The sequence below is a fragment of the Elephas maximus genome, chromosome 4 (assembly GCF_024166365.1).
Source record: "Elephas maximus indicus isolate mEleMax1 chromosome 4, mEleMax1 primary haplotype, whole genome shotgun sequence".
Classification (NCBI taxonomy): Eukaryota; Metazoa; Chordata; class Mammalia; order Proboscidea; family Elephantidae; genus Elephas; species Elephas maximus.
In genome coordinates, this window is record NC_064822.1 from 23809229 (window position 1) to 23836399 (window position 27171).

The window sequence follows — 27171 nt, forward strand, 5'->3', positions numbered from 1 at the left end:
CAAATTAGTTTCTCATTAAATGACTATTACTCATATTGTTTTATGACATTGGTTGCCATCCCTAAGAGAGGTCAACAATCTCCCTTTCTCTATCAAACCCAGGTCTTTTTGACCACATCCCCAGCACTCTTGTGGGATTTCTCAAATCTCTAGTTTGGAAAATGATTTTGCCAACATCTTCCCACAAGCCTCCCACAAGTTGTTGTTGTTGTTAGGTGCTGTCGAGTCAGTTCCGACTCATAGCTACCCTAAGTGCGACAGAACAGAACCCTGCCCTGTACCATCCTCACAGTGGTTGCTATGTTTGAGCCCCTTGTTGCAGCCAGTGTGTCAGTCCATCTCGTTAAGGGTCTTCCTCTTTTCTGCTGACCCTGTACTTTACCAGACATGATGTCCTTCTCCAGGGATTAGTCCCTCCTGATAACATGTCTTACAACACTTGCCTCTAAGGAGCATTCTCACTGTACTTCTTCCAAGACAGATTTGTTCATTCTTTCTGGCAGTCCATGGTATAGTCGACATTCTTTGCCAACACCATAATTCAAATGCATCAATTCTTATTTGGTCTTTCTTATTTATTCTCCAGCTTTTGCAAGCCTATGAGGCAATTTAAAACACTATGGCTTGTGTCAGGCTCACCTTCATCCTCAAGGTGACACCTTTGCTTTTTTGAAGAGCTTTAAAGAGCTCTTTTGCAGAAGATTTCCCCAATGCAATATGTTGTTTAATTTCTTGGCTCCTGCTTCCATGGGTGTTGATTATAGATCCAAGTAAAATGAAATCCTTGACAACTTCAATCTTTTCTCCATTTATCCATGATGTTGCTTGTTGGGAAACCCTGGTGGCATAGTGATTAAGTGCTATGGCTGCCAACCAAAGGGTCGGCAGTTCAAATCCGCCAGGTGCTCCTTGGAAGCTCTATGGGGCAGTTTTACTCTGTCCTATAGGGTTGCTGTGGGTCAGAATTGACTCAAAGGCAACTGGTTTTTTGTTTTTGGTTGCTTGTTGGTCCAGTTGTGAGGATTTTTGTTTTCTTTATGTTGAGGTGCAATCCATACTGAAGGCTGTAGTCTTTGTCTTCATCAGTAAGTGCTTCAAGTCCCCTTCACTTTCAGCAAGCAGTGTTGTGTCATCTGCATAATGCAGGCTGTTAATGCATGTTCCTTCAATCCTGATGCCGTGTTCGTCTTCATATAATCCAGATTCTCAAATTATTTGCTCAGTCAACAGGTTACATAAGTATGGTGAAAGGATACTACCCTGACACACACCTTTCCTGATTTTAAACCATGCAGTATCCCCCTGCTCTGGCAGGTGCTCAATTAAAACTTATTGAGTGAATGAACAAATGATATCCTTTTAGTTAACATTCACTTTGTCATAACCTTCTCCATAAATGCCCTTTTCCGGACATTCATTCATTCTCCAGGTCTTAGGACCTCTCCCGAATACTTATCTATAGTGAACAACAATTACTTGCGTACAGGGTTCCAACAGGAGAAGTCCTGGGATGGTGAAAACACTTAACATACTAGGCTGCTAACTTAAAGGTTGCAGGTTCTAGTCCACCCAGTTTCCTAGGAAGAAAGGCCTGGTGACCAACTTCCAAAATATCAGCCATTAAAATCCTTTAAGCACTGTTCCACTCTGACACGTATGAGGTTGCCATGAGTCAGAATTGACTCTACAACAACTGGTCAGTGTTCCAGCAGAGTCAGAGTTTCTTTCATTCTTTTCCCCTCCCTTGTTCCTCAGGTGAATCCTTTGAGTTACCCTGCTTCACTCCCTCTCTCCAACTCAACACTGACAGAATGACAGAGTGGGCAAGCCTCCAAATCTACAGGTCCAGAAATAGATTATGAAATAAGGGTGTAAAACAGTTGTAATCATGATGCTTTTAATACCCAGTGAATGGAATTCTCGACACATACCATTGTTGTAACATCATTCATACACTTTAGAGTTACAGAAGCTTCATGTATAACTAATCCACCATCTAAAATACACTGAATGTGTCATAAATTCATTTCCTGAAGACCTAGCAAGCCTCAATTTCCTTCTGCTATTATTATTATATATGTTGTATACCTACTCTTTCATTTGTAATCATTAACAAAGGCAGTGTTTGGTCTACTTTATACATTTCATAGTTTTCTACCCCAAAGTGTTCTCTAAGTCCAATATTTCTAGAATTCAAGTGTCTGCAGAAACTTGCCCTATATTTCAAAGTAAGGGAAAAGGAGAAATTTCTTTCAGCTCCTAGCCTTGTCTACCTGTGAGCCTGTAACATTTTGTTGTGAGAAGCTGGAAATAGTTAGACAGATAGAACTGAAGAGTGCTGTAACGTCCCAGCTCTAAGTGCCTCGTAAACTCTTGGATTCTTGAGAATAAAAGCATGAAAATGAAAGAGAAATTGAGCTGACTTAATTTTTGCCAGAGTGTGTAGTGGTGCAGGCTAATCACCACGCACTGGTCATTAGGAAAATGTGATTTTCAAATGGCGTTCTGGAATTGAGCTCTTCCTCCCGCGGCGAGAAACTCATGCTGCTTTCCCTTGTTAAGCCTCTCCAGAAAAAAAGGCAACGATTTTTACAGATATCAAAGAAAAGATTCACCAGCAACATCAATAATTAACTTATTCCACACTCACATCCCCTGAGAAGTGAAAATGGTCCAAAGACAACAAAGAAATCTAGGTAATGGTGACATCACAGGATTCTAGGACTTCCCTAGAGAAGAGGCCTCTAGAGGTTGAAAATACATTAGTTAGACTAACTCGCAGGATCAGACTCATCAATATTTGATGAGGGCTAAAGATGAGACACGTGTAGCTGGGAGAAGCTCGTGGTGCCCACCCCACTGCCAAAACAGCAACAACAAAGATCCGCAGTAAAGCTTCAATAAATTTAAACGCATGCTCAATTTTACTTAAATTCATTCATTCATTCAACAAATTTGTTTACCTGTATGTAGGGCATTTTTCTAGGTATTGGAGGCATAGCAAGGAACAAAACAAAGCCCCTGCCCCAACTGAAAGCATTTATATTCTAGAGGGTGAGATTTTACATACATATACATTGTATACACACTCACACACACATACATATACATTATATTAAAAAACAAACATGCTGCTGTTGAGTCAATTGATTCAGACTCATGGCAACCCCATTTGTGAAGAGTAGAACTGCTCCATAGGGTTTTCTTGGCTGTAATCTTTACGGAAGCAGATCGCCAGGCCTTTCTTCCATGGCACTGCTGGGTGAATTCGAATCACCAATCTTTAGGTTAGTGGTTGAGTGGAAACCATTTCCACCACCCAGGGACATTATATATTATATAACATTTATAATATAATAATTACATATTATATTTATATTATATACGTGATTATATATAATTATATATGTATATTTTTGTTACATAAAATTTTTTTTTTTTTTTATGTAAGATCTGGAAACCCTGGTGGTGTAGTGGTTAAGTGCTATGGCTGCTAACCAGAAGGTCAGCAGTTTGAATCCACCAGGTGCTCCTTGGAAACTCTATGGGGCAGTTCTACTCTGTCCCGTAGGGTTGCTACGAGTCAGAATGGACTCGATGGCAGTGGGTTTGGTTTTTGGTTTTTATATAAGAACTCAGAAGGTGATGGCAATAAGTGAATTGAAAAAAATATAACGTAGGGTAAAAAGGATGGGGGGGTAGACGGAGAGGGTGTTATCTGTTTATATTGGATAGTGTCAAGGAAAGTCACTTTTATAAGGTGATGTTTGAGCGGAGGCCTGAAGGAAAAGAGAAAGAGAGTCGTGTGGATTTCTTGGCAGGAAGGCTATTTTATGCAGAGGGATCAGCAAGGAAAATCTTCCTGGTAGGAACTTGCTGCATGTTTTTGAGGAGCAGCAAGAAGGCCGTGAAGCTGGAGAGGAGAGGACAAGGGGACTGGAGTATCAACAGAAATCGGGGCCCGACCACATAGCACATTATGTTCGATTGTAAGAATTTTGGCTGAGTTGCGAAGCTCTTGCAGGGCACTTAGTTGAGGCATGACATAACCTGACCTACTAAAAACAAAATGAAACAAAAACACTCTGGCTGCTAAGAAGAAAACAGAAGGGCAGCTAAGGCAGAAGCTGGGAAACCATTTAGGAATGTTTTTGCAAGAATGCCAGCAAGAGATGCTATCAAATGCTACTGACAGGTCACGTATAAGGTAAGGGTGGAAGACTGACCTCTGGATTTAGCAATAAGCCAGTTGTTGGGGACTTGGATAAGAGCAGTTTCAGCGGACAGATGAGGATGAAAGTCTGAGTGGGGTGAGTTTGAGAGAAAATGAGAAAAGAGGAGTGTAGACACTCCTTCAAGGGGCAGTAACAGGAAGGGGATGTGAGGTCAAGAGAGGGTTCTTTTCAGATGGGAGAAATAGCAGGACGTTTGCATGCTGATGAGAGTGAACCAGTAAAGAGTGAAAAATAAAGATTTGCAGGATCAAGAGGAGACAGAAGCTAAAGAGATGTAAGTGGGGATGAAATTACTGTACAATTGGAAGGGCTGGGCTTAGATAGGTGCCATATAGACAGTGTTCTTGTTCTGTGCCGTCAAGTTGATTCTGCTTCATGACGACTCTATAGGACAGTGTAGAACTGCCCCATAGGGCTTCCTAAGCTGTAATCTTTACGGGTGCAAATCACCAGGTCTTTTCTCCTTTGTAGATGCTGGAGGGTTTGAAACGCCCACCTTTCTGTTAGCAGCCCAGTGCTTAACCACTGCACCACCAGGGCTCCTTATGGTATAGATAGTTCATAGTTACAGGAGAGAGGGAAATACATGCAAGCAGGTGAGTAATGAAGTGGGCTTTGAGTAATTCTCTTCTGACTGCATGTATTTTCTCCACAGAATAGGAAGTAAGGCCATCAGCAGATGGTGAAGAGGGAAGAGAATTTGGAGATTTTCAGAGAGAAGAGGATTTGTGGAATTGTCTCCTAGGAGACTCAGAGGGTGAGGGGACTAGAGAATCATAATGGGGATCTCTGGGCCCACTAAGGGCCCACTTGGTATCAGTGATCATGATCTGAAAGTGAGACCAGTCAGCTTCGTTGTGTGTTTTTTGCCCACCACATCCAGCTAGCAGTTTCAAGTACAAAATAGGGTGAGAGTTGGATTTAACAAGATTTAAGGTTTTTTTTTCCCCAGGGGAGTATGACAAAGGGAGAGAAGGACAAGGGAGTTGAGAGTTACAGATCAGTAATTATAATGCTAGGCACATACACAAAAAATGTTACTTATAGTTTCATGGCATTCTCAGTTGGCCTAAATTCCCAAGGGGTCCATGCATCCCAGTATGGGAACTTCCTGTTTAAATACTGCGATAAAGATATACACAGTAAAAAATTGACTAACAATGTGAATTACAACGGGAAATTATAAGTAGGTGCCGAATTAGTAATGTAGAAAGTAGTAGTTATGAGTCCAAAAGGGCATAGCATCACTAGACTTGGGAGTACTTATGGAAAGCCTACACACAATCTTGAAGAATTGAGGTGATTACATGGAAACAAGGAGAGACGACCTTTCCGGCTAGAACAACGGTGATAGCAAAGGAGAAGAGTTGGAAATTAGCTTGGAGTGTTTGAGGGACAGACTGAACACCTGTGAAATGTGAACAAGACTGACTTCCAAGGTACATTTGTGAAAAAAAAGAATGAAAGCTCTTGGTGAAAGCTGCTCCCAAAATGTACTTAACATGGTAGATGGATTTGGTTTAGGAGGGACAGCGCATAGAATTATTGTCGTAATTGATTTTTCAGGGGTTTCTAAAGTTGTGCTAAACATGTTTTAGAAATCTCTCCATCTCTAAAGGAAAATACTGAAGCAGCACACACACAAAAGGTTCTTGTTGTTGTTGTTAGGTGCTGTCGAGTCATTTCCGACTCATAGCAACCCTACGCACAACAGAACAAAACATTGCCCGGTCCTGCGCCATCCTTACAATTGTTGTTCTGCTTGAGTCCATTGTTGCAGCCACTGTGTCAATCCACCCGTTAAAGGTCCTCCTCTTTTCTGCTGACCCTGTACTCTGCCAAGCATGATGTCCTTCTCCACGGACTGATCCCTCCTGACATGTCCAAAGTATGTAAGATGCAGTCTCGCCATTCTTGCTCCTATGGAGCATTCTGGTTGTACTTCTTCTAAGACAGATTTGTTCATTCTTTTGGCGGTCCATTGTATATTCAATATTTTTTGCCAACACCACAAATCAGAGGCGTCAGTTCTTCTTTGGTTTTCCTTATTCATTGTCCAGCTTTCACATGCATATGATGTGATTGAAGACACCATCGCTGGGGTCAGGCATATCTTAGTCTTCAAGGAGACATTTTTGCTTTTCAAAACTTTAAAGAGGCCCTTTGTAGCAGATTTACCCAAAGCAATGCGTTGTTTGTTTTCTTGACTGCCGCTTCCATGGGTGTTGATTATGGATCCAAGTAAAACGAAATCCTTGACAACTTCAATCTTTTCTCCATTTATCATGATGTTGCTCACTGGCTCATCTGTGAGGATTTTTGTTTTCTTTATGTGGACGCGCAATCCGTACTGAAGGTCTTTCATCTTCATTAGTAAGTGCTTCAAGTCCTTTTCACTTTCAGCAAGCACACAAAAGGTAATTTTCTCATATTCTGAGTGAGAAGGTTCTCACAAGATCATATAACAGGCCCTTCTTTATAACTGGAATAGATAACATTTCCATTATTCCGAGAGCTGGTGTGAGGATTCCAACCCATCTTCTGACCCTCTTTCCCCAAGCCTCCTTTTTTTGCTCTCTGAAAAATACTAACTGTCATGAGGAAAAAAGTAAAAATGTCAGCTCATTGTGGCTACTTTGATAGCGTTTAGAAAGAGGGAAATTTCTTAAGAACACTTAATATCGAATGAAAAACAGATGAATGACAATAAATAATGCCTTGAGTTGCCACATTGGAATCTAAATCTGAGACATTACAGGGAAAATCCTGTGCACGACTCATCAAGGGGCTGCATTACGCTAAAATCAGATCCAGGTTAGGAATGTGGAGAGTGTGGAGAAATCCTCTCAAGCAGATTGTTCTGAGCTAAGTTCCCCTCGGCAACATATTCATACAGAATAATCATGAGTATCACAGAATTGTACAAAGTTACAGCTGGAAGGGACCTAGATATTTGTTCTCAAGTCTGACTCTCTAATTGATGCTTGAATTTCCTCTTCAGCATGCCTGCCTCTTTCTGAGTAACCATTTCTGGAGATAGGCAAAGTCACTAATGTGCTGGTAAATGTTTAACACCTGGGTCTCCAAAGGAACTAAGACTCTGATTTCTAGCATTTACCAGTTTCCGTGGTGTAAATACTCCCACCCTGGCCACATGCTAACAACATGCCATCACATTATGTGGTATTTCTGCCATATAGGTACAATAGCAGTAAATAACATAAAAGAATAAATAATAGTAAAATAAAGAAATCAGGAAGTGATGAGTTTTGAATATTCTTATCTTCGTTTTTAACGGAAACCCTGGTAGCATAGTGGTTAAGAGCTATGGCTGCTAACCAAAAGGTCAGTGGTTCGAATCCACCAGCGCTCCTTGGAAACTGTATGGAGCAGTTCTACTCTGTCCTATAGGGTCGCTATGAGTCAGAATTGACTCGATGGCAACGGGTTTGGTTTTTTTTTGTTTTTGTTTTTAATATATTTTATTTAATTATAATGTTATAGGATTTAACTTTTAATAATGGCCGTACATCCAAATTGGCTCTCCTGAGCTGGTACAGTTCTACTCTGTCCTATAGGGTTGCTATGAGTTGGAATCGACTCGATGGCACTGGGTTGGGAGCTGGTACAAGCTAGCTCTGGCACACTGTCTTAGTTATACAGTGCTGCTATAACAGAAATACCACAAATGGATGGTTTTAACAAATAGAAATTTATTCTCTTACAGTGTAGGAGGCTAGAAGTCCAAATTCAGGGCACCAGCTCTAGGAGAAGGCTTTCTCTCTTTGTCGGTTTTGGGGGAAGGTCCTTGTCATCAATCTACTCCTGGTCTAGGAGCTTCTTAGTGCAGGGACCCCTGGGTCCAAAGGAGGCACTTTGCTCCTGGTGCTTCTTTCTTGGTAGTATGAGGTCCCCATCTCTCTGCTTGCTTTTCTTTCCTTTCATCTCTTGTAAGATAAAAGGTGATACAGGCCACACTCCAGCGAAACTCTCCTTACATCAGATCAGGGCTGTGACATGAGTAAGGGTGTTGCATCCCATCTTAATCCTCTTTAACATAACTTAATCGTGCCTCAGTAACCACAAGCAGAGATTTACAACATATACGAAAATTACATCAGATGACAAAATGGAGGACAACCACACAATACTGGGAATCTTGGCCTAGCCAAATTGACACATATTTTGGGTAAAAAAAAAAAAAAAAATGGGTAGACACAATTAAATCCATGACACACACCACTAGCAACAACCCTGGAAAAGGACCTTGGACTATCCCTCCCCATTAAGGGGGACCTCTGAGAGGGTCCTGATCAGTGGTAACTCCCCAACATTATGACCTAAGCATTCCAGGGCCTCTCTTAGGCAGCACTCTTAAGCCAGATCTGTCCTCTTTGCTTCACTCTCATTCCTCTGTAGTTTCTTCCAAGAACAAACACAATTCCCAAAAATTAATTAATTCAGATTAACCACCTGAATGTAAAAATAAAGCCATGAAAAAACGGGGAGAAATATAGAAGGGTATTTTTTATAAACTTGGGGCAGGATAGACTTCTTAAGTATGATATAAAGTCCAGAAACCAGGAAAAAAAAATAATAAATGCTTTAATAATTTAGAACATTTTATATGAGAAACTATTTCATTATAAACAAAGTTAAAGAAAAAGAATGGAATGGGAGAAAATATAAGTATAGTATCCAATTGGTTGGTAGTCACACTCGTATAAAAGCTCTTACAAATCAAAAAGAAAAAGACAATCTGCGGTGTGATTAATTACTTTAGTGTGGCCTTTCTAGCCATGGGCTTATAATTCTCACCCAGGTGATTGTGTGATATGGTAGTTGTGGCCTACCAAGTCAGTTTTGCTTAAAAGGGAGCCAATTCCAGAGCAGAAGTAAGATCCCACCACCACCACCAAGGAGGAACAGCCAGGAGCCAGTGCTAGGAGGCTCCTGGAACTAGGAGACAGAGAGAGAGAGCTGTAACCCTGAAGACAGTGAGAAGCAGTGGCAGGAGAGACTTGGCAGCAGGAGACTGCATAGTGGGATTCCTGGCCCACGGTGGGAGAAAGCTGAGTGCCTTTGGACAGAGACTGAGGGCTATGTGCAAATATAAATGCTCTCCAAGATACCGCATTAAGAAAGATGTTAAGCATAGTGTTTAGAATTATTCCATTTATGTTAATTAAAAAAGACAAGTACATATATATTCATATAATCATTTTCTTTCTGGAAAAATATAAAGACAACTGTTAACAGTCATTACCTTTGGGTAGAGGGACTGGAGGTTAGAAGATGAAAGATGTTAATTTTCATTTTCTTTCCTTTCATGGATCACCTTTATTTAAAAATACACTCATTTTAAAAATAATTTTAAATAAATAAGAGTTTGGGATCCCTCAAAAGTAGAGCCTGAGACAAAGGTTTGTGTACAAGGGTTTATTTGGGAAATGATCCAAAGAAACATCAGTAGGGGATTGAGGAGGGGAGCCAGAGAAGGGAAGGGAGCCAACTGGAGACTATGTTGGTGATCAGGTTGCCACTGGGGGCAGCTGGGGACTCTGAGGCAGTGTAGGGTGCACACCCCAGAGTTTATCCGCCAAGGGCAAAGAAGATCTTCACAGAGGGAGGGCCAGGTTCTGCAGGTGACGTTCTTTACCTACCTCAGGTGTTTAGCCAGAGCGCATCTCTAATCCAGCAAGACAGCCAGCCAGCCAGGGCCAGAGTGCTTGCCACAACCTCAGCACTGGGTAGGGTGTAGTCCTGAGGATCTATAGGGCTTTTGAACCTGAGGATTATCTCCGTCATTCTAAATGCTCCAGAATCCTTCCAGGCTGCTTTTTGCATCCCCATTTTTAGCCAAGGGAAGGACCCACCTCAGAAAACATCACTCACTTCCCTCACCTAGCCTTTTGCTTGGGATTCAGAAGCAGGTGTAGGGGCACATGGCCATGCCCTTTAGCCTGTGGCTGCAGGAGAAAATGGCCTCGCATTAGTGTTCCACAGAACACTCCAAAAACGGCAACCATGCTCAGCTTTTGAGGTTGTATAAAACAACACTTTGTATCCTCCACCTCCCAAAAATGCAGGGATATTAAAAAAAAAAAAAAAGTATATGATTTTCCAAGCTAGGGCTATACTGTTTTCCCAGTGACAGTTTTCAAGCATTTCAAAAGTGTTTAAACAGTAAGTGAGATCTCCCTTTATTCCTTCTGTTTTCTTTTACTCTGAAAAAATGTATATACGTGCACATGTTACAGGTGGAGGCATATTTCCTAGTACATAAATAACAAAGAAAGGAGTGTGAGGTTTAGACTCCTGGTGCTGAGAAGCAGTGATCTGTCCTCTCCATTTCAGCATACCATTTAGCGCATTGTTACCAACTTGAGGAGTGGAGTGTGCTGTTCCATTCCTCAGCAACCTCAGCCACCCTCTTTACCTGTATATGCTGATCTGGTTAACAAGATGTTTGGGCAAATATCCCACTCTCCCACCAACATGCTTGGAGAGTTCCCAAGACCAGTAAATCAACTTTGGGGCCAGGTCATTGCCTATTTCCAACAAAATATATTCATACACATTTCAAGGCTATTACAGGTGTACACCAAACACTGCTGTTTGCTATAGTTATTGCCAAGGAGAAATGAGGTGTGGGTAACACAAGAGCAAAAACAGAATATTTCTTGAAATTTTAATATATGCTCACTCACGGCTTAAAACTGAAAGGACCCTATTGTGATTTCAGGACTTTTGTGTTGGCTTCCATTCCTCTCACACAAAGTCCAGGAGGAAATCTTCCCTTTCACTTGGTTGCCTGGACTTGGCCTTGTGATGTAGCATTTCACTCCCCTTGCACATGGGCAGGGTCCCGTGCATGTGGGCTGGGTTGCACAAGAGAAGTAAAGCTAAGAGCTGTGGAAGTGGGGCTAAGATGGTGGAAGAGCCAGATGCTTCCAGCAATCCCTCTTACAAAAAAAGACTCCAAAAAATCAAGTGAAACAATTATATTTATGACAAGCTGGGAGCCCTGAACATCAGAGGCAAAGTTAGAAAAACGGACTGTGTGGCAGGGGGAGGGAGAGACTGTTCAGAAGTGGAGAGGAGTTACCACACCTGAATTGCTGGGAGCTCTCAGGCACCATTCCTGGGAGCGGCCGTGGTGGGTTGGTAGTAGCGTTTGGCCACAGTTTCCTTAGGGAGAAGCAGCCAACTGCACAGCCTACTCACACCTCTGGAACCAGAGAAGAATGGCACTCTTAGCAAAAGCTAAGTACTTTCACATATTTTTACCATGCTCCCCACCCTCAAACCAGCTTCAGTGGCTGTCGATTTCCCTGGGCTTGACATAGGCCAATTTGAGCACGCTGAGCCATGCTCCCAGCCTTGGAGAAGGAATAAATTTACATCAGGGGGAAAGATAATTTGCCAGCTCCACTAACTGGGGGAGCTCAGGACACAAGTGCTTCCTGTCCAGGCATAAACCATCTGTGGACTTTGAATATCTTCCCCCCTTGCATGGACCTGTGTGGGCCTATTTCAGGAGAATAGGCCCTTGCTGGCAGACTGCAACTGTTGAAGCTGTGCAATGGAGAGGTGGGTGTTTGATATTTGACACCACTTTGCCTACTAAACAGGGTCCTCACCTACCTACATCAGGGGTCTCAGGCCTGGAGGCTCCATTCAGGCCACCCAGCCACCCACGACAGAGGTCCATGGATAACTGGCACCTCCTAACCCTTACAACCAAAAGCATTGGGTGCCCATGGTTCATCTGCAGAACCTGCCCACCTGTATGCTCTAGGGAACAGGGGTGCTCTTTCATCAGAGAGACTTGGGGGATGGTTCTCAGGCCCCTGCCTTGTTCAGAGCATGACCCCCTCCTGCAATCAGATACTGGTACCTACACCAAACACCCCTGCCCCTCTACGACTACACAAGAGAGACTGTATCACACACTTGATGATCAGCTACCTGGACACTTGAGCTGAATCCACACAAGAAAAGTGAATGAACTCATATGCTCATATAACTGATAACAGCTCTAGCCATCTGGTGATAGGATGTCAGAGCTCCAAAGGTGAAAATAATCATGCTAACTCACTCAAGCTACCCATTTGGACAAATCAAAACAAATCAAAGCAAGAAACTAGGATACAGTAAGCAAACATAAAATAAACTAATAACTTGTAGATGGCTTGGAGATTACAGTCAATATCAAACCACATAAAGATACAGACCATGATCACTTCAACAACCTCTCAACACAGAGAATCAAAGGATCTTCTGGATGAAGGTGCCTTTCGGGAATTACCACATGCAGAATACAAAAGATTAATATACAGAGCTCTTCAAGACATCAGAAAGGCGATCAGACAATATGCAGAACAAGCCAAGGAACACACAGATAAAACAGCTGAAGAAATTAAAAAGGTTATTCAAGAACATAAGGAAAAATTTAATAAACTGCAAGAATCCATAGAGAGACAGCAATCAGAAATTCATGAGGTTATCAATAAAATTACAGAATTAGACAACTCAATAGAAAGTCAAAGGAGCAAAATCGAGCAAATGGAAGGCAGAATTAGTGACTTTGAAGATAAAGCATTTGGCACCAATATATTTGAAGAAAAATCAGATAAAAGAATTTTTTTAAAAATGAAGAAACCATAAGAATCATGTGGGATTCTATCAAGAGAAATAGAAATAACCTACGAGTCATTGGAGTACCAGAACAGGGAGGGATAACAATACAGAAAAAATTGTTGAAGATTTGTTGGCAGAAAACTTCCCTGATATCGTGAAAGATGAGAAGATACCTATCCAAGATGCTCATCGAACCCCACGTAAGGTAGATGTTAAAAGAAAGTCACCAAGACATATTATAATCAAACTTGCCAAAACCAAAGTTAAAGAGAGAATTTTAAGAGCAGCTAGGGATAAACGAAAACTCACCTACAAAGGAGAGTCAATAAGAATATGCTCAGACTACTTGGCAGAAACCATGCAGGCAAGAAGGTAATGGGATGACTTATGTAAAGCATTGAAGGACAAAAAAAAAAAAAAAACACTAGCCAAGAACATATATTCAGCAAAAGTATCTCTCAAATATGAAGACGAAATTAGGATATTTCCAGATAAACAGAAGTTTAGGGAATTCAAAAAACCAAACCAAAACTACAAGAAATACTAAAGGGAGTTCTTTGGTTAGAAAATCAATAATATCAGGTATCAACCCAAGACTAGAATACTGGACAGAGTGATCAGACGTTAACCCAGACAGGAAAACCACAAAAATAAATCAAGATTAAAAAAACACTCAAAACAGGGAAACAGCGATTTCATTATGTAAAAGAAGACAACATTAAAATAATAAAGAGGGACGAAAGAATGTAGTCATAGATCCTTCATATGGAGAGGAAGACAAGGCAATATAAAGAAATAAAAGCTAGGTTTAAACTTAGAAATATAGGGGTAAATATTAAGGTAACCACAAAGGAGACTAACTGTCCTACTCATCAAAATAAAACATAAGAAAAAAATAGAGATTCAGTAGAAACAAAATCAACAACAACAAATAAGAGGAAAAGACAGTATAAAAAGATAAACTATTCAGCACAAAACACTAAGAGGGAAAAAGAAACTGTCAATAACACACAAAAAAAGACATCAAAAATGACAGCACTAAACTCATGCCACCGGGTTTCCACTAAAACTCATACCTATCCATAATTATGCTGAATGTAAATGAACTAAATAAAGAGACAGAGAGTGGCAGAATGGATGAAAGAACACAATCCGTCTATATGCTGCCTACAAGAGACACACCTTAGACTTAGAGACACAAACTAAAACTCAAAGGATTGAAAAAAATATATCAAGCAAACAACAATCAAAAAAGAGCAAGAGTGGCAATATTAATTTCTGACAAAATAAACTTTAAAGTTAAATTCACCACAAAGGATAAGGAAGGACATTATATAATGATTAAAGGAACAATATACCAGAAGGATATAACCATATTAAATATTTATGCACTCAGTGACAGTGCTGCAAGATACATCAAACGAACTCCAACAGCATTGAAAAGTGAGACAGACAGATCCACAATTATAGTAGGAGACTTCAACACACCACTTTCAGTGAAGAACAGGACATCCAGAAAGAAGCTCAATAAAGACACGGAAGATTTAAATGCCAGAACCAACCAACTTGACCTCACAGACATTTACAGAACACTCCACCCAACAGCAACCAGATATACTTTCTTTTCTGATGCACATGGAACATTCTCTAGAATAGACCATATATTAGGTCATAAAGCAAGCCTTAGCACAATCCAAAACACTGAAATATTACAAAGTATCTTCTCTGACCGTAAGGCCATAAAAGTAGAAATCAATAACAGAAAAAGCAGGAAAAAGAAATCATACACTTGAAAACTGAACAATACCCTGCTCAAAAAAGATAGGGTTATAGAAGACATTAAGGATGGAATAAAGAAATTCATAGAATCCAGTGAGAATGAAAACAGTTCTTATCAGAACCTTTAGGACACAGTGAAAGTAGTGCTCAGAGGTCAATTTATTTCAATAAATGCACACTTACAAAAAGAAGAAAGGGCCAAAATCAAAGAATTATCCATACAACTTGAACAAATAGAAAGAGAGTAACAAAAGAAACCCTCAGGCACTACAAGAAAGGAAATAATAAAAATTAGAGCAGAACTAAATGAAATGGAAAACAGAAAAAACAACTGAAAGAGTTAACAAGACCAAAAGCTGGTTTGTTGGAAAAATTAACAAAAATGATAAACCACTGGCCAAACTGACAAAAGAAAAACAGGAGAGGAAACAAACAACCTGAATAAGAAAGAGATGGGTGATATTACAAAAGACCCAACTGAAATTGAAAGAATCATATCAGATTACCACAAAAAATTGTACTCTAACAAATCTGAAAACCTAGAAAAAATGGATGAATTCCTAGAAACACACTACCTACCTAAACTAACACAAACAGAGGTAGAACAACTAAACAGACCCATAACAAAAGAAGAGATTGAAAAGGTAATCAAAAAACTCCCAACAAAAAAAGCCCTGGCCTGAATGACTTCACTGCAGAGTTCTACCAACTTTCAGAGAAGAGTTAACACCACTACTACTAAAGGTATTTCAGAGCATAGAAAAGGACGGAATACTACCAAACTCATTCTATGAAGTCACCATATCCCTGATACCAAAACCAGGTAAAGACACCACAAGAAAAGAAAATTATAGACCTATATTCCTCATGAATGTAGATGCAAAAATCCTCAACAAAAGTCTAGCGAATAGAATTCAACAACATATCAAAAAAAATAATTCACCATGACCAAGTGGGATTCATACCAGGTATGCAGGGATGGTTCAACATTAGAAAGACAATTAATGTAATCCATCATATACATAAAACAAAAGACAAGAACCACATGATTTTACCAATTGATGCAGAAAAGGCATTTGACAAAGTCCAACACCCATTCATGATAAAAACTCTCAGCAAAATAGGAATAGAAGGAAAATTCCTCAACATAATAAAGGGCACTTATACAAAGCCAACAGCCAATATCATCCTAAATGGAGAGATCCGGAAAGCATTTCCCTTGAGACTGAGAACCAGACAAGCATGCGCCTTATCACCACTCTTATTCAACCTTGTGCTGGAGGTCCTAGCCAGAGCAATTAGGCTAGATAAAGAAATAAAGGGCATCCAGATCAGCAAGGAAGAACTGAAAGTATTTCTATTTGCAGATGACATGATCTTATATACAGAAAACCCTAAAGAATCCTCAAGAATATTACTGAAACTAATAGAAGAGTTCAGCAGAGTATCGAGATACAACATAAACATACAAAAATCAGCTGGATTCCTCTACATCCACACACACACACAAAAAAAAAATCAAAGAGGAAATCACCAAATCAATACCATTTACAGTAGTCCCCAAGAAGATAAAATACTTAGGAATAACCTTACCAGACATGTAAAAGACCTATACAAAGAAAAGTACAAGACTACTGCAAGAAACCAAAAGAGGCCTACATAAGTGGAAAAACATACCTTGCTCATGGATAGGAAGACTTAACATTGTAAAAATGTCTATTCTACCAAAAGCTATCTATAGATACAGTGCAATTCCGATCCAAATTCTGACATTTTTTTAATGAGATGGAGAAACAAATCACCAACTTCATATGGAAGGGAAAGAGGCCCCAGATAAGTAAAGCATTACTGAAAAAGAAGAGTGGGAGGCCTCACTCTACCTGATTTTAGAACCTATTATACCGCCATAGTAGTTAAAACAGCCTGGTATTGGTACAACAACAGATACATAGACCAATGGAACAGAATTGAGAGTCCAGACATAAATCCACCCACATATGGAAAAAAAAAAATTTTTTTTTTTTCGTATGAGCAGTTGATATTTGACAAAGGCCTCAAAAGAGTGAAATGGGGAAAAGACAGTCTTTTTAACAAATGGTGCTGGCATAACTGGATATCCATCTGCAAAAAAATGAAACAAGACCCATACCTCACACCGTGCACAAAAAGTAATGCAAAATGGATCAAAGATCTGAATATAAAATCTAAAACTATGAGATCATGGAAGAAAAAATAGGGACAATGCTAGGAGCACTAATACATGGCATAAACAGTATACAAAACATTACTAAAAATGCAGAAGAGAAACCAGATAACTGGGAGCTCCTAAAAATCAAACACCTATGCTCATCCGAAGACTTCACCAAAGAGTAAAAACATTACCTACAGACTGGAAAAAAGTTTTTAGCTATGACATTTCCGATCGGAGTCTGATCTCTAAAATCTACATGATACTGCGAAAACTCAACCACAAAGAGACAAACAACCCAATCAAAAAATAGGGAAAGGATATTAACTGACAGTTCACTAAAGAAGACATTCAGGTAGCTAACTAATACATGTGAAATGCTCACAATCGTTAGCCATTAGAGAAATGCAAATTAAACTACCATGAGATTCCATCTCACTCCAACAAGGCTGGCATTAATCCATAAAACACAAAATAATAAATGTTGGAAAGGTTGTGGAGAGACTGAAACACTTATACACTGCTGGTGGGAATGTAAAATGGTACAACCATTTTGGAAATCGATTTGGTGCTTCCTTAAAAAGCTAGAAATAGAACTACCATACAATCCAGCAATCCCACTCCTTTGAATATATCCTAGAGAAATAAGAGCCTTTACACAAACAGATACATGCACACTCATGTTCACTGCAGCACTGTTTACAATAGCGAAAAGATGGAAGCAACCAAGGTGCCCATCAACAGATCAGTGTATAAATAAATTATGGTATATTCACACAATGGAATATTAAAGGAATATTACGCATCGATAAAGAACAATGATGAATCTGTGAAACATTTCATAACATAGAAGAGTCTGGAAGGCATTATGCTGAGTGAAATTGGTCAGTTGTAAAGGACAAATATTGTATAAGACCACTTTTATAAGAACTGGAGAAATAGTTTAAACAGAGAAGAGAATATTCTTTGATGGTTACGAGAGGAGGGAAGGAGGGAGATGGTTTTCACTAATAAGGTAGTAGATGAGAACTATTTTAGGTGAAGGGAAAGACAACACACAATACAGAAGAGGTCAGCACATTTGGACTAAACCAAAATCAAAGAAGTTTCCTGAATAAACTGAATGCTTTGAAGGCCAGCATAGGAGGAGGGGTTTTTTATAGGAGGGGTAGAGGTTTGGGGACTATGGTTTCAGGGGACATCTAAGTTGATTGGCATGATAAAATCTATTAAGAAAACATTCTGCATCCCACTTGGGAGAGTGGCGTCTTGGGTCTTAATCTTTAGCAAGCAGCCATCTAAGATGCATCAATTGGTCTCAGCCCACCTGCAGCAAAGGAAAATGAAGAACACCAAAGACACAAGGTAATTATGAGCCCAAGAGGCAGAAAGAGCCACATAAAGCAGAGACTACATCAGCCCGAGACCAGAAGAACTAGATGGTGCCAGGCTACAACCAAAGACTGCCCTGACAGGGAACACAACAGAGAATCCCTGACGGAGCAGGAGAGCAGTGCGATGCAGACCCCGAATTCTCGTAAAAAGACCAAACTTGATGATCTGACGGAGACTAGAAGGATCTCAGAGATCAAGGTCCCCAGACCTTCTGTTAGCCCAAGACTGGAACCATTCCCAAAGCCAACTCTTCAGACAGGGATTGGACTGGACAATGGGATACGAAATGATACTGGTAAAGAATGAGCTTCTTGGATCAAGTAGACACATGAGACTATGTTGGCATTTCCTGTCTGGAGGGGAGATGAGAGGACAGAGAGGATCAGAAGCTGGCCAAATGGACACGAAAAGAGAGAGTGGAGGGAATCAGTGTGCTGTCTCATTAGGGGGAGAGCAGTTAGGAGTATATAGCAAGGTGTTTGTAAGTTTTTATATGAGAGTCTGAGTTGACTTGTAAACTTCCACTTAAAGCACAATAAAAATTAAAAATGACCTAGAGTTGCAAACCAAAAAAAAAAAAAAAATCTAAGGGCTGTATGGCAAATTCCATAGCAAAGGCTCTCCAAGCAACATGGCAACAATGCAAATCCAAGAATAACCTTTCGTCTTTAGCTTTATACAGCAATGTGGCCATTAGTCTCACCAGCGGATTCAAAGGGTATTTTGTAAGCGAAGAGTAATGTCTAGCTGAAGCATTGAAATTGGAGTTCCTTTGTTACTTTCCTGTAATCTGCTAATATCTAACTGGGCTGGCACCAGATTTACATTTCAGGAGCATGGCACATCCAAAGGGGCACTGGATAGTGAAAAGATGGTGCTGGGAAGGTTCTAGTCCTGGTCTGGCTGATAAACTACCTATGTACCACTGACCAAGTCGTTTTAACTCTCTAGATCTTACTTTCCTCATCTTCACAATGAGGAGTGCCTTCTTCACTGTTCTTGGCGCTTGTTAAAAATGCAGGTTCTTGGGCTTACACCAGTCCTACTGAATCTGAATCTCTGGGACTATATTCCAGCAACGTGACTTTTAACTAAAAGCAAGTGGACAACTTTGTCGAACAACTCTAACAATGTTTCTGTAATTAAGATTTCTAATTTTGTTTGCTTGGCAAGGACACTTTAGGGTTGTACGTGAAATGCATTGCGGGGAACATTTTTTTTTTTTCTGTGATAGATTTTGTAAAGAACTAAACTAACCTGTTTTCTTTGCTCTTTCTGATTAGCTATCCTTTATACAAGACCACTGTCATGCGGAGCCCTGGTGGCACAGTGGTTAAGAGGCTAACCAAAAGGCTGGCTGTTCAAATCCACTAGGTGCTCCTTGGAAACCCTATGGGGCAGTTCTACTCTGTTCTGTAGGGTTGCTATGAGTTGGAATTGACTCAGTGGCAATGGGTTTGGTTTTGGGTTTCATATATATGTATATGTGGCAGTTCTACTCTGCCCTATAGGGTTGCTATGAGTCGGAATCGACTCGACAGCACTGGGGTCTGGGTATATGTGGTAATTGATTCCAACTACTAGTAGTTGGAAATGACTCAATGGCACCTAACAACATGCCTTAGCTTTTAAATATTACAAACATTATAAAAAATACAAAAAACGTTTTTAAAGAAAAAAATTGAAATAAATAACATTCAAAAATTTTGCTCAGTGAAAACCTTGATTTAACACTTTGTGATATAGCCATATCAAAGCCAAATTGTGATACTGGTTTAGAATTCATAATATTTCAACACATAGTAATAATAGATGAAATTATGGCTCACAAAGATATACAGAGTCAAATAGAAGTGCCTTATTTTCACTGCATTTACTAAATTATGATACTGATTTTTTGATCCCATCCATCAATTATACCAAGATTTTGTATGGGCTAGTAAATACCCATTTTTCCTGATGTAAACAATTATTGCAAATAAATTGGAAGATGTGGCATTTTTTGTATTTCTAACAAACACATTGAAAACATAAAAATCTTCATTTGGGAAAATATTGGACAGCTTAGAAAATTATATTTGCAGGACTGTTGTGTGTACAGACATGGGTTTTTACATTGTTTTGGGCAATAAAAACCACATAAAATAGAAATATCTCCAAACATCCATTTTCGAAATGCCCTTTCAATAGCATGAATTTCTTTCTAAAATTATTACTTTTTCACTCACTTTTACATCATTTTCTCCTCACCTTTATCTACAAGGGGCAGATTAAACGTATTTAATTATTGAAGATATCTGCCAAGTAATACGACAGCCACTTGTTATAATAGAAAAAAGTCAGAAAATTTGGAACACTTGTATTTTATAGAAAGACTAATGAGTGACTCAAGTTTAATAATGATTTTAAGTGCCTTGCCATGAGATAACTTACAACCCTCTAAGAGCACAAAAGACTTTCACGGCCATTCCTCGTTTCTTTAAGATTCTACTTCTATTTTTCTTCTAAGTAATCGCATTGATGGCATCCTGTAGCATTTTGTGCATTTCGGGTTCAACTTTTTTATGCAATGATATCCTTAAGATTGATGCTGTGAAAGAATGTCACAGGAGGGGACAGCTCTTCGCATTTGCCTAGGGTTCTTTTCTTTTTAAATTCTGTCAAAGCGCCACTCCCTGAGGGGTTATAATTATGTGGATACCAATCCTCCTCTCTTTTTTTTTAAGTTAAAGAACTCATTTACTGTTTAGGATGTATCTTTACAGGCACATCTTTTCTTTGGCAGGTCATATAAAAGTGTTTTTCTGTGTATTTCATTACTGACAAAGAATCTATCTGCCCTATTATGGAATCATGTTAGAAGCATCTCAAATTTCATTAAGCAGCATGACGATCACCCCACAATGTGTAATTTTTACTAAAACTTTGTTTTGTGTCTTCCAAAGGATTTTCTATGAAAAGTATTTTAATTTTTCACCATGGTTTTTTGTATATTATTTTACCAATTTTTACTGTGGTGGTTTCCCCATATCTGCCATTAAATAAGAAATCTAAAATAATAATAATAACCAAAAAAACGAAAACCCGTTGAAATCAAGTCAATTCTGACTCACGGTGACTCCATGTATTACAGAGTAGAACTGCTCCTTAGGGTTTTCTTGGCTCTAACTTTTATGAAAGCAGATCGCCCAGCCTTTCTTCCATGGTGCCACTCGTTGTGCTTGAACCACCAACCTTTAGATTAGTAGTCAAATGCAAATGATTTGCACCACCCAGGGACTTTCTTGAAGTCTCAAATGGTTAATGTATAAATATATTTTTATATGTATAAACATTAAAAGCATTAATACATAAATCTCAAAAAATTGTTACAATCCCTTCAATGTGTCCGCACTCTCCCGCTTTCCACCCCGGGTTCCTTGTGTCCATTCGTCCAGTTTTCCTGTCCCTTCCCGCCTTCTCATCTTTGCTTTTGGGCAGGTGTTGCCCATTTGGTCTTGTATACTTGATTGAACTAAGAAACACGTTCCTCGTGTGTGTTGTTGTTTGTTTTATACAGTGGCTAATCTTTGGCTGAAAAGTGGGCTTCGGGAGTGGCTTCAGTTCTGAGTCAGCAGGGTGTCCAGTGGCCATAGTCTCGGGGTTCCTCCAGCCTCTGTCAGACCAGTAAGTCTGGTCTTTTCACTTGAATTTGAATTTTGTTCTATATTTTTCTCCCGCTCTGTCTGGGGCCTTCTATTGTAATCCTTGTCAGACCAGTCGGTGGTGGTAGCTGGTCACCACCTAGATCTTCTGGGCTCAGGCTGGTGGAGTCTATGGTTCATGTGGTCCAGTAGTCCTTTGGACAAATATTTTCCTTGTGTCTTTGATTTTTTTCATTCTCCTTCGCTCTAGACGGGATGTGACCAATAGATGTATCTTAGATGGCTGAGTGCAAGCTTTTAAGACCTGAGACAATATTCACCAAAATAGGATGTAGAACATTTTCTTTATGAACCATGTTATCCCAACTGACCCAGATGTACCCTAAGACTATGGTTCACAGTCCTCAACCCCAGTAACTCAGTCCCTCAAGATGTTTGGATGTGTCTCGGGCTGTGTCTATGATTTTCCCTTGGTCATGTTGTGCTGACTTCCCCTGTATTGTGTGCTGTCTTTCCCTTCACCAAAGTTAACACTTGTCTACTATCTAGTTAGTGATTTCCAATCTTCACCCCTCCACTCCCTCATAAACATCAAAGATTGTTTCGTTTTGTTTTTTTTCTGTGTGTAAATCTTTTCTTGGGTTTTTATAATAGTGGTCTCATACAATATTTGTCCTTTTGTGGTTGGCTTATTTCACTCAACATCATGCCTCAATCTGGAGACAGATCCATTCATTTGCGATAAAAAACCCATTGCGGTCAAGTTGGTTCCAACTCATAGCGACCCTATAGGACAGAATAGAACTGCCCCATAGAGTTTCCAAGGAGCGCCTGGTGGATTTGAAGGGCTGACCTTTTGGTTAGCAGCCATAGCTCTTAACCACAATGCCACCAGGGTTTCCACATTTGGTGATATCTTATGAATTCATCATTGTTCTTTATTGCTGCATAGTATTCCATTCTGTGTATATACCATAATTTGTTTATCCATTCATCCGTTGATGGACACTTAAGTTGTTTCCATTTTTTGCTATTGTGAATAATGCTGCAATGAATATGGGTATGCACATGTCTATTCAAATGATGGCTCTTAGTTCTCTAGGATGTATTCCTAGGAGTGGGATTGCTGGATTATATGATATTTCTATTTCTAGCTTTTTAAGGAAGCACCATATCATTTTCCATAATGGTTGTACCACTTTGCATTCCCACTAGCTGCGCATAAGAGTTACAATATGCCCTCAACCTCTTCAACATTTTTTGTTTTCTGTTTTATTATTATTATTAGTGCCAGTAATGTTGGGGAGAAATAGTATCTCACTGTAGTTTTGATTTGCATTTCTCTGATGGCTTTTTGAATGGCTAATGATCATGAGCATTTCCTCAGGTGTCTGTTAGTTGCCTAAATGTCTTCTTTGGTGAAGTGTCTGTTCATATTCTTTGCTCATTTTTCATTGGATTATTTGTCTTTTTGTTGTTGAGGTGTTGAAGTATTTTATAGATTTTAGAGATTAGAACCTTGTCAGATATGTCATAGCCAAAAAAATTTTCCCAGTCTGTAGATTCTCTTTTTACTCTTTTGGCAAAGTCTTCTCTTTTTTACTCTAAGAAATTCTTTTTTTTTTTTTAGTTGAACTTTGGATGAAGGTTTACAGAACAAACTAGTTTCTCATCAAACAGTACACACATTGTTGTATGACATTGGTTAACAACCCCACAACATGTCAATACTCTCCATTCTCAACCCTGGGTTCCCTGTTACCAGCTGTCCTGTTCCCTCCTGCCTTCCAGTCCCTTGTTTTGTTCCGCGGGACTGTTCAATCTTTGGCTGACAGGTGAACCTCAGGAGTGGCCTCATTACTGAGCTGAAAGTGTATCTGGGGGCCTTACTCTCAGGGTTTCTCCTGTCTCTGTGAAGCCAGAAAGTCTGGTCTTTCTTTTTGAGTTAGAATTTTGATCTACATTGTTCTCCAGCTCTGTCTGGGACCCTCTATTGTGATCCCTGTCAGAGCAGTCAGTGGTGGTAGCTGGGTACAGTATAGTTGTACTGGGCTCAGCCTGGTGGAGGCTGTGGTAGATGTGGTCCATTAGTCCTTTGGACTAATCTTTTCACTTTTGGTGAGCATAAGTGCTTAATTTGTAGGAGCCCTCAGTTATCTAGTTTATCTTTTGTTGTCTGTGCATCTTTAGTTATCATTTGTGTTGTATTTATTCCATGTATTATGACCCCTATTTTTTCTTCCATGATCTTTATCGTTTCAGGTTTTATATTTAGGACTTTATTCTATTTAGAGTTGATTTCTGCATATGGTGTGAGGTATGAGTCCTGCTTCATTGTTTAAAGATGGACTTCCTGTTTTTCCAGCACTATTTGTTAAAAAGACTGCCTTTTTCCCATTTAAAGACTTTGGTCCTTTGTCAAAGATCAGCTGACAATCAGTGGATGGATTTATGTCTGAGTTCTTGATTCTGTTCCATTGGTCTCTGTGTGTGTCCTTGTACCAGTACTAGGTTGTTTTCACTACCATGGCTGTATGGTAGGTTCTGAGATCAGGTAGTGTGAGGCCTCCTACTTGGTTCTTCTTATTCAGTAATGCCTTGCTTTTCCATACAAAGTTGGTGATTAGTTTTTCCACCTCATTAAAAAATATGTTAGCATTTAGATGGAGATTGCATTAGATTTGTAAATCACTCTGGGTAGGATTAACATTTCCACCAGGCTGAGTCTTCCTATCCATGAGCACGTACATCATGTTTCTCCATTTATGTAGGTGTCTTTTGGTTTCTTAAAACAATGTTTTGTAGTTTTCTTTGTAAATGTCTTTTATGTCTCTAGTTAGATTTACTCCTAAGTATTTTATCTTTTTAGGGGCTATTATAAATGGTATTGTTTTCCTGATGTCCTTTTCAGAGTTCTCTTTGTTGGTGTAGAGGAATCCAACTGATTTTTGTATGTCAATCATGTATCCTGCTACTCTGCTGAATCTTTCTATTAGTTCCAGTAGTTTTCTTGTGGAATCTTTGGGTTTCTCTAGGCATAGAATCATATCATCTGTGAATAGGGGTAGTATTACTTCTTTCCCTTCCAATTTGGATGCCCTTTATTTGTTTTTCTTGACTTCTTTCCCTGGCCAGGACTTCTAGTACAATGTTAAATAGGAAAGGTGATAAAGGGCATCCTTGTCTTGTTCTCATTCTCAGGGGGAATGCTTTCAGCATGTCTCTGTTGAGAATGATGTTGGCTGTTGGTTTTGTATAGATGCCCTTTATTATGTTGAGGAATTTCCCTTCTATTCATATTTTATTGAGAGTTTTTATCAGGAATGGGTGATAAATTTATTGAATGCCTTTTCTGCATCAATTGAGATGATCATGTGATTCTTTTGTTCTATTTATGTGGTGGATTACACTGTTTGATTTTTTTAATGCTGAACCATTCTTGCATACATGATATGAATCCCACTTGGTTGTGGTATATTATTTTTTTTTATATGATGCTGAATTCTAGAATTTTGTTGAGAATTTTTGCATCTATATTAATGTGAGATATTGATCTGTAATTTTCTTTTTTTGTGGTGTGTTTGCCTGGCTTTGCTGTCAGGGTTATTCTGGCTTCATAGAATGAATTGGGGAGTATTCCTTCCTTTTCTATGCTCTGAAATAGTTTGAGTAGTATTGGTGTCAAATCTTCTCTAAATCTTTGGTAGACTTCTCAAGTAAAGCTAGCTGGGTCAGAGGTTATTTTTGTTGGCAGGTTATTATTATTACCTCTTCGACCTCTTCTCTTGTCATAGGTCTGTTCAGATTTTCTCTCTCAGCTTGTGTTAGTTTAGGTAGATAGCGTGTTTCTAGAAATGTGTCCATTTCCTCTAATTCTCAAATTTGTTGGAGTACAATTTTTTACAGTATTCTGTTATGATCCTTTTTATTTCAGTTGGGTCTGTTGTAATGTCCCCCATCTCATTTCTTATTTGGGTTATTTGCTTCCTCTCCTGTTTTTCTTTTGTCAGTTTGGCCAATGGTTCGTCGATTTTGTTGATCTTTTCAAAGAACCGACTTTTGGCCTTGTTGATTCTTTCTATTATTTTTCTGTTCTCTATTTCATTTATTTCTGCTCTAATCTTTATTGTTTCCTTTGTTCTGGTGACTGGGCTTCTTTTGCTGTTCTCTATTTGTTTGAGAGTTCTAGAGCTAACCTTTTGATTTTGGCTTTTTTTTTTTTTGTTGTGTGCATTTATTGCTATAAATTGGCCATGGATCACTGCCTTTGTTATGTCCCAAAGGTTTTGGTATGATGTGTTTTCATTCTCATTTGATTCTAGGAATTTTTTTATTCCTTCTTTGATTTCTTCTATTACCCAGTTGTTTTTAAGCAAGGTATTATTAAGTTTCCATGTATTTGATTTTTTACCTTGTTCTTCCTGTGATTGATTTCTACTTTTATGGTGGTGTCATCAGAGAGAATGCTTTGTATTACTTTCATGTTTTGGGTTTTATAGAGGGTTGATTTGTGACCCAAAATGTGTTCTAGAGAATATTCCACGTGCATTAAAAAAGAATGTATACTTTGCTGCTGTTGGCTGGAATGTGCTATACATGTCTATGAGGTCAAGTTGGTTGATAATGCCCTTTAGATCTTCTGTATCTATGTTAAGTTTCTTTCTGGATGTTCTGTCCTTTACTGAGAGTGCTGTGTTGAAGTCGCCTACTATTATCATGGAACTGACTATTTCTCTTTTAAGTGATGTTAGAGTATATATATTTTGGAGCCCTGTCGTTGGTGCGTAGATATTTATTAAGGTTATGTCTTCCCGGTAGATTGTCCCTTTAATCATCATATAATATCTTTCCTTTCTTTAATGGTGGATTTTGTCTTAAAGTCTATTTTATCTGAGGTTAGTACTGCCATTTCTGCTCTTTTTTGGGAACTACTGCCTTTTATATTTTTTTCATGCTTTGATTTTTCATATATTTATCTTTGTATCTAAGGTATATCTCTTTAGAATGCATATGTATCTTTTTTTTTTTTTAATCCATTCTGCCACTCTTTTTCTCTTTACAGGTATATTTAAGCCATTTTTTTCACTCAATATGATTGTCAATATGATGAGTTTATTGCTGTCACATTGTTGTGATTTTTTTGTGTGTGTGGTGCTGACTTTTCCTTGTTGTTTCTCTTACTTTCCTCTGTTGAAATCTTTTTGTTTGGGGATTTTCTTTTCCTTTCTTTCATTGTTGTAGATTTGTTGTTTACTTGGTCTTATGTTTTTCTTCTGTTTTATTTTGA